This window comes from Microtus oregoni, unplaced genomic scaffold (genome assembly GCF_018167655.1).
Source record: "Microtus oregoni isolate MIOR12 unplaced genomic scaffold, Mior012 000145F_ref0000173, whole genome shotgun sequence".
Lineage (NCBI taxonomy): Eukaryota > Metazoa > Chordata > Mammalia > Rodentia > Cricetidae > Microtus > Microtus oregoni.
The window spans coordinates 1236719-1246461 of record NW_024544795.1 but is presented as its reverse complement, the minus strand read 5'-3'; the positions used below and the strand labels follow the sequence as shown (position 1 = coordinate 1246461).

General features: G+C 35.6%; 1 pseudogene; it reads left to right on the top strand.

Annotated features, from left to right (window-relative positions):
• The first annotated feature begins 3243 nt into the window (after window positions 1–3243).
• On the top strand, window positions 3244–8131 carry LOC121444884 (annotated as a pseudogene).
• The last annotated feature ends 1612 nt before the right edge of the window (window positions 8132–9743 follow it).

The following is a 9743-nucleotide window of genomic DNA, read 5'->3' as shown; positions in this document are numbered from 1 at the left end:
CAAACTCTTTTCTAAGGCTATGACTACTCTGATACCGAAAACGACACCAGGACATTACTAAGAAAGAAAATTACAGAGCAGTCTCACTCATGAACATTGATGCAAAAATACTCAATAAAATACTGGCAAAACAAGACAAAGAACACATCAGAAAAATTATTCACCCATGATCAAGTAGGCTTCATCCCAGAAAAGCAGGGATGGGTCAACATATGAAAATCTGTCAATGTAATCCAACATGTAAACAAACTGAATAAAAACCACATGATCATCTCATTAGATGCTGAAAAAGCCTTCCACAAAATTCAACATCCCTTCATGAAAAAGGTCTTGGAGAGAACAGGATACAAGGAATATACCGAAAAATAATAAATAAATAAATAAATAATAAGTAATATACATCAATCCAACAGCCAACACAAACTAAATAGAGAGATACTCAAAATGATATCATTGAAATCAGAAACAAGACAATGTTGTCTTCTCTCTTCATATCTATTCAAGAGGTTCTGACTAGAACAATAAGACAACAAAAGATCAAGAGGATACAAATCAGAAAAGCAGTAGTCAAACTCTCACTATTTACTAATGATAGGATAGTCTACATAAGGGACTCAAGAATTCTACCAAGAACCTTCTACAACTCATAAACACCTTCAGCAATGCAGCAGGATACAAGATTAAGTTAAAAAATATCAGTAGTCCTAATTTACACAGAAGATAAATGGACTGAGAAAAAATCAGAAAAATGTCACCATTCACAATAGCTACAAATAGCATAAAATATCTTGGAGCAGCTATAACCAAACAAGTGGAAGGCCTGCATGACAAAAACTTTGAATCTCTGGAGTAGGAAATTGTAGAAGACACCAGAAAATGAAAATATCTTTCATGTTTCTGTGCAGATAGTATTAACATAGTAAAAATGGCAATCTTACCTAAAGCATTCGACAGATTCAACACAATATCAATCAAAATCCCAGCAACAAGACAGAACTGAGTTCTTGGAGGAAGAAGGCAAAGTCAGAGGAACGCCATGGAACCCCCAGAGACAGAAGCTTGGAATTGTACCCAGTAAGCCTCTGCTAAGTGGTGATACACAGGTTACTAGAAGTGGATTAAGTTAGTGTAAGAGTTAGCCAATAAGAAACTGGAGCTAATGCACCAAGCAGTGTTTTAAACCACATAGTTTCGGTGTGATTAATTCGGGTGTAAGCCACCTGGGACCTGCTCCTACAGCCATGCACAAAATTCAAGCCCAAAGGGATAAAACTATCCATACTGAATCCCATAGAGGCTAATGTGGGAAGTACACTAGAACACATTGACACAGGAGACCGCTTCCTAAATGTAACCCCAGCAGCACAGACACTAAGAGAAAAAAAAATTAATAAATGGGGCCTCCTGAGTCTGAGAAACTTCTTTAAAGCAAAGGACACGGTCAACAAGACAAAACTGCAGCCTACAAAATGGGAAAAGATTGTCACAAACTCCACATAGGATAGAAGGCTGGCCTCAAATATACACAAAGAACTCAATAAATTGGTCATCAAAAGAACAAATAATCCCAGTTAAAAATGGAATACAGACCTAAACAGAGAACTTTCAACAGAGGAATTTAAAATGGCTGAGAGACACTTAGGAAGTGCTCAACATACTTAGTCTTCAGAGAAATGCAAATTAAAATGACTCTCAGATTCCATCTTCCACCTGTAACAATGGCCAAAATAAAAAAAAAAACAAAAACACTAATGAAAACTTATGATGGAGAGGATGTTGGGTAATGGGAACATTCCTCCATTGTTGGTGTGTATTTAAACTGCTACAACCTCTTTTGATATCAGTATGGTTATTACTCAGAAAATTAAGAAACAAATTACCTCAAGACTCAACAATAGCATTTTTGGGTATATACTCAAAGAATGCTTAATCAAACAAAAAATATGTGCTCAGCTATGTTCATATCACATTTTTGTCATAGCCAAAACCTGGAAACAGCCTAAAGTGGTTCATTTACACAGTGGAGTATTACACAGAAGAACCAAATACTGATTTGGCATCTTTTTATTAATGAGACCTGTTTTTATTCCCAGTGGACAGCTAGTAGCATTTATTTTCTATTACTTATACAGTTAAGTTTTGGTGATTCTCTTGTAGTTATGTACCATAGCCTTTGAATTCCATGTGCTGGAAGAATAAAGTAGTCAATATAGAAGACTTAAAGGTAGCACAGGATATATCAGTATCCGTACAGGAAAACCTTCTTCAGTTTTATCATCTTATCTTCTAAGAATGTGATTATTTTGACTCATATTTCTCAGGCCACAGTTTGAAATTCATGTAACTGCACAGTGTTATGCTTAGATTCAGAATGTATTTTATTTTTTATTTTTTTTTTTGGTTTTTAATTTATTTATTTATTAAGGATTTCTGCCTCGTCCCCACAACCGCTTCCCATTTCCCTCCCCTCCCCCGATCAAGTCCCCCCACCTCATCTGCTCGAAGAGTAATCAGGGTTCCCTGACCTGTGGGAAGCCCAAGGACTGCCCACCTCTATCCAGGTCTCGTAAGGTGAGCATTCAAACTGCCTAGGCTCCCACAAAGCCAGTACGTGCAGTAGGATCAAAAACCCACTGCAATTGTTCTTGAATTCTCAGTATTCCTCATTGTCCGCTATGTTCCAAATCAGGAGCAGAAGGAGACGGAGCACGAGCAAGGAACTCAGGACCACGAGGGGTGCACCCACACACTAAGACAATGGGGATTTTCTATTGGGATCTCACCAAGGCCAGCTGGCCTAGGTCTGAAAAAGCATGGGATAAATCCGGACTAGCTGAACATAGCAGAATGTATTTTAAAAGGCAGCATTGATTAGACGAATCAGATACAACATGTTCATATGGATATTGACATTTACCCACCAGTAGAGTTGTGGAGTCTAAACAATTGCTTTAATGCTTTCACAAGGATAGTTCTTTCTTTCTGACAGGAACGCTCAATTCGTCATCCCAACAGAACCCGACCTTTAGCCTAATCTTATTAGTTTAGGGATATGAGATAATGTGCCATTCACCAGGGCCAAAGAGCAAATACTGGACAGATGCAGGTTGTTGTGGCACAGAACCATTGGTTGATTCCATGAAACTCCCTCTAACTAACTGTATAAAAAGCTTTGTCAGTTCAGTTCCTTCACAGCAATATCTTAATTTGAGCTTCTACCAAAGAGCAAAAGCAGGTACCACCATGTTAAAGTTTCTGCTGCTGGCTTTGGCATTTGGTCTGGCTCACGCTTATGCTGAGGTAAATTCATTTGGTCTGTGAACAGGTTTGATGTTCTTCAACAGCATATTTCTGTGGATGTGATGTTTCATTCAGTTTGTCCGTGCAAGTCCATATTCATGAAATAACCTTTCTGGCTTTCACACATGTGCACTTTTTAAATAAGATTTTTCTAGGATGAAACAATTGAAAGAAGGATACAACGGGTTGAATTTCAGAGCTTAAGAGGCCAGCACATGAGTAGTTCCAAAAAGTCACTGGTACCAAATGCTATGTAAATTGAGTCATCGTATTACCCTGTGTTATTCTACATCCCTAGAAACATAATTTTTAACTAATAAACAAAATATTTTTTATTTTATATTTCTTGTTAGCTTATGTATTTCTAAAGATTCAGATAAGAGACGCGAGTACCAACTCACATTCCCAGGGACTTGGTTGTTTTTTTCAGCTTGAAGGAAAGTGGGTTACCATTGCCATCGCTGCTGACAATGTTGACAAGATAGAGGAAGAAGGACCTCTGAGACTCTATATTCGTGAAATTACTTGTAGTGAAGCATGTAGTCAAATGAGAGTCACATTTTATGTCAAGTAAGCAAATTGTCAACTATGTAAACTGAGTAGAATATTTCCATTTCTCAGCATTTATGTTGTCAAACTTCCAGGGGAATGTTCTGTTTCTGGTCATGAAATTTAAGGCCTCATCTTTGGCAATGTGATTATTTTATTCCGAGATGGGTTAGCTCCCGGTATTACATGGATGTTTGATACTGTCTTCAATTCCCTGAGTGTTTCCTTAGAAATCCTTTTGGTTGGAGGACTGTGGTTGAATTTTGTGCTCTAATATTAGATGCAAGAGACTCTAAGAATCTCATTTCTAGTAAGTTGAAGGGTAAGTGTGAACATTTGGTTCATAATCGTATATGTTATATTATTTAGTCAATGACATCATAAAAAGTCTTTCACAAACAAATTAGACAAATCTAATTTGCAAACCCCTTTCTTTGATGCTCTACTTTCAAAAACACTTTTTGCCATTTAGATGATTATGTTCATTGAAAGGTTGCATAACAGCATAAGAACTTACAAAGCTTACAACCATTTCTTTCTTCTAGCTATGAATGTCAGTTTTAGGTTATCAATTAAATCACTTAAAACACGTGCATATGAAACTATGTACATGTTATCATTGGATTAGAACATGAGAATTAAGATATTGAAAACCATACGCAGTGAATAGTGAAATTTGAATAAGGAAGCCATCAGAGAATTCATAGCACTTGGTAAAATTGCCACAAATAAAAAAAGTCATGTGTATGATTACAAACAGGATGCTATTTTCTAAACAAGAATTAAGAGAAGTGAGGTAAGCATAGGTACTTCTGTTACAGCTCTGTACACTGTTCATAGATTTTATTATATCATCAAGTTCATTATAATACTTAAAGATATTTAATATGAATTAAAGGTTATAAAGTATAAACCAGGGATCCTCTGTTTGATTTTTAGTGCGAATGGCCAATGTTAAGAGACCAAAGCCATTGGGTATAGGCAAGAAGATGGCAAATACAGAACCCAGTGTAAGTATGGGTCTGGGAGCTTCCTCTACGAACAGAAGCATTTTGAGTGAGCACATTCATGCTGACACTTAAGGTACTGATAGGTACATGGACCTAGAACAATATTAGTTACTTGGAAATTCATCAGTTCTTCCAACCAACTGAGATATGCTACAAAGTCAGAGTAGAATGTAGGTCATCTGAAGTTTACATGGAGAAGAACACTGAACCTGAAGATGTAAGTAATTATGCTAACAAAAGGTCTCCAAATAGTTTCCTGCATGAAAATTTATTTCTATATAATATTCAGTGTTTTTTCTTTTCTTAAATTTGTTATTATTAGGCTATATATTTTTCTCTGCTCCCCTCCCTTCCTAGCCCAACCCCTTCTACCCTCTCCTTTGTTGTCCATGCTCCCATTTTTTTTCCATGCTCCCATTTTTCTCAGATCTGGTCTTTTTGTATATCCCATGTAGATTGTATCTATGCCAGTCTCTCTTAGGGTCCTCTTTGTTGTCTAGGTTCTCTGGGATTGTGAATTGTAGGGTAGTTTTTCTTTTCCTTATGTCTAAAAAGCACCTATGAGTGAGTACACATGATATTTGTTTTTCTGGGTCTGGGTTACCTCACTCAATATAATATTTTCTAGATGTATTTATTTGCCTGCAACTTTCAAGATGTCATTTTCCCTGCTATGTAGTACTCCATTGTATAAATGTACTATATTTTTCTTATCCATTCTCCTGAAAAGGGCTAATTACGTTGTTTCTAGGTTCTGGCTATGACAAATAATGCTGATTTCATACAATATCTCTGTTTGTCATCAGACAGGCCTGATACTCACTGATAGGTCTCAGTGGCCTCAAACATCATTGAAAACTTCTTGCCTCAGGCTGACAAGCACTCATATTACAGGCCTGAACTGTCATTCTGGATTCAGGGAAATTTTAAATTAATGGTCCTATTTTAAAGTTTCCTATTCTCTTACTTTGTAGCGATCATAAAATTTACATCATTAAATGATAAACTTCAATTTTGAAAGGCAGTTAGGGAAAATCTGTTTAAAAAATTCAGACAGACTCCTTCAATTTTGTAAACATTTTTAAAATAACAGTAAAAATATTGGACTGAAGTATGCGTAGGATGATCTTTGTTTAGATCTTGAATGAAGGGAGGGCACATTCTTCTGCCAACTTTATTGTTTTCTTAAGTTTACATGACCATTATAAAGTAGTGAAGTAATAGAAATTTACTAGATAATAAATTCATTTTATTTTTCCATGAACCACTTTTATAACTTAATAAATGTCTTTAAGATAAAATACTACACACACACACACACACACACACACAGAGAGAGAGAGAGAGAGAGAGAGAGAGAGAGAGAGAGAGAGAGAGAGAGAGATGATGATGATGATGATGATGATGATGATGATGATGAGAGACAGAGAGAGAATGCAAACAGAAAAACTCTCACACAGAGAGAGAACACACACACTATGAATGTCTGGTAAACTTAAAATGTTGATTCTTACATCTTTTCTATCTATAATCTAACAAGAATAAAATTTTGTGCAGATGTCTAATTAGTATGTTCTTTTTAGCATATGTATCAATTCTCCCACCAAGTATTACTATGGTATGACATCAAAGTTTTCAGTTCAGAAAACTGACAAGTGTCTTTTTGGATCTGGTTGAAAGGGGAAGGATTACCCAACAGAGTGATCCCATAGGTCTTGACACAAGGAATTCAGAAAAAAGGAAATTGTATGAACCTTGGATTCACTATCGGGTTTAAAGAGTGGAAATGATTGGTTCTCATATTATGATTGGATATGCAAAATGAATGACTACAAGAATACCTTTGCCAACATGTGTTAAATGATAGTGAATCAGAGATGATTGCTACAGTCAGGATCAATATTAATGTTTAGTCAACAGGTGATGCCAAACAAAGTAGAAAAATGAGTGGCACTGAGTTTGAAATATTTCTGTTATTACAGTTGAAGGTGACAACAGATATGAACCTGTGCATGTAACACCAGAGAACATAGTCTTTACCAGTAAGAATGTGGATAGAGCTGGCCAGACAACTAACCTGATTTTTCTTGTTGGTAAGAATGGTAGTGGGTTTTCTGATGTAGTAAGAGAAGTAGCACACTGAAAATCGAGGTTAAGTCAGATTCACACTCCAAACAGAATTGTGGTGTTTCCAAACTCATCTCCACTAAATGACAATATGCTTGTTGTGTGGACCAACTTTTACCTTATTTTGTAATTTGAGTTGTATGGTCATTGAAGAGTATTGGTGATGGTGAATGTTATTGGAAGTGTTTATGTTCATGTTTCCTTACTAGAAAGAAAAGACTAAATACTATTTGTCTGAAATTTAAAACATTTTGAGTGTCATTTGATCAAGTGTGTACTAAAGAAATCATAAACTCTAGAGTATAGACTCAGGAGAAATGTGAAGCTGCCATTGATAAGCATTCATGATTCTTTAGTGTTATATTTTTGAAAATACATAGGCTTGAGATGTGAGAATTCCCTAAAGAAGCTGCTTTATTTTTGCATACCTCATAAAACACTGAAAATGGAATTTGGGGAAAATTATCACTGTCTGTATTGATATACCTAGGATAGATCTTTTGAAGCAGTTGGGACTTTCTATTGCATGTGATGCAGGGATAATAAAGAAGCAATATAATTTCTCCATATTTCTTGAACATGTCTTTGACACTGTGTTTAATAAACTGTAGGAAAAGGTAAACCTTTGACTCCTGAACAATATGAAAAACTTGAAGAATTTGTTAAGGAACAAAACATTCCAAAAGAAAACATTAGAGAAGTTCTGGCTACAGGTAACCCCAATGAATATTATTTTGGCCACAGAATCTCTCTCTCTCTCTTTCTCTCTCTCTCTCTCTCTCTCTCTCTCTCTCTCTCTCCCTCCCTCCCTCCCTCCCTCCCTCTCTCTCTCTCTCCCTCCCTCTCTCTCCCTCTCTCTCATAAATTCATGTATTTATATAACATATACATAATATATATATATACATAACGAATCTAACTCTATCTATCTATCTATCTATCTATCTATCTATCTATCTATCTATCTATCTGCCTATATATCTACTCAGTAAGATCCCTGATTCAGATTATATGGATTCGTATGCAATCTTTCAGTTGCTATTTCCAGAAATAATCCTTGGGGATCTGTTATTATATTCCTATGAAAACGTTTCTGTTAATCCTTACCCCATTCATATTCTTTTGCAGATATTTGTCCTCAATAATGACTTTCTGGAGGTGAGTAGAAACAAAGGCCATGATTTGTGCTTATTACATAAAAATTAGAGATAAGTATGTCACCAAGGAAAATGTGAACTGAAAATTAGCAAAATCAAGACTGGGTATCATATGTCTTTTAAAAGAGAAAATATTACAGAGATAGAAATGAAGGATAAAATATCTTTATTTATAAAAAGATGAAGAATTTTATCTAATTCACAATTGCTAATATGCTTACATAGAAGAATACTTCATCAAGAGAGTCTGCCTTGCTATTTGTAAAAATCTTATATAACTTATGATTGTGGGGTATTATTTGTCACAGATATGGTAAAATGATGTTGATATTTTCAGCATATTCCTTGAAACCACTCAATATAAATTTTCATGTAAGGGCACAGAATATCATTATTTTCTGTTGACAGTGCTTCTATAGTTTCCACAGTACAAGGTATTGGTGATTTCTAGGATAGGACCTGTTTGTGTACCATCATTTATGTATACTCATTATATTGTTATATATATTTTTGCATCCATGAACTCTCAATGATGAAATCTTTACTGTCTGTTCAATCATGTTTTAATTTTTGCTTTCATGTCTATCTGCACAGATGACAGGAGGAATAGAATGATGCATCATATCCTCTTAACCATGGAATCAATGTCATATATAAATCACCATTTCTTTTAAATGAATTGTCTTTTCTCCTGTGAAGTCAGAGCAGCCTATACCAAATTCCTGACTTGTATTTCCTTTCCCTTCTTATGATTTATAAGGTCTTCATATTTCTTAATGATTAAATAAAGTGTTTCAAGAAGCAATAAAGATGTTGTGAAAAGGATCTCATTCAAAAAGCACATAAATATTCACTAAACTAATAAAATAACCACTCTGGTGTAACAAATGATATCAGTATTACTAAATCAGGACTGCTGAGAAGTCAAGAAAAATGGCACTGGGTTTTGATCCTACTGCATGTACTGGCTTTGTGGGAGCCTAAGCTGTTTGGATGCTCACCTTACTAGACCTGGAAGGAGGTGGGAGGTCCTTGGGCTTCCTACAGGGCAGGGAACCCTGACTGCTCTTGGAGCTGATGAGGGAGGGGGACTTGATTGGGGGAGGTGAGGGAATGGGAGGCAGTGGCAGGGAGGAGGCAGAAATCGTTAATAAATAGATAAAAACGAAATTTGATAATTACTGGAGATCCATGATTAAGAACACTGAAGAAATAAATTTTATATTGTGCTTCATGCTTACTTTCAGCTTAAAATTATGATTTGCGGTTGAACAGTCCTTACACTCTATAAGATTTCACAGAAAAATCTCTTTGGGTCTGCCTCCATGTTACACATTATTTAAAAGAGAGGATGAAATATGTTTTCAAAAGTCTATCTGAGGAGATTACTTTTTGCTAAATGACTTCAGTAAGCAAATGAATCAGGATATGCTTTAATAGTGTACATATGACTCAGTTACATTTGAAGAATAATTTCTTAAGAATGATATTCCACAGATACCATGCCCCACATATGTGCATGTGCTGGTTACAATTTTCTCTTTGTATTGCAACAATTACTTAGGATGTAGTTAGTTATCAAATTAGAAAAGGCAGAGGC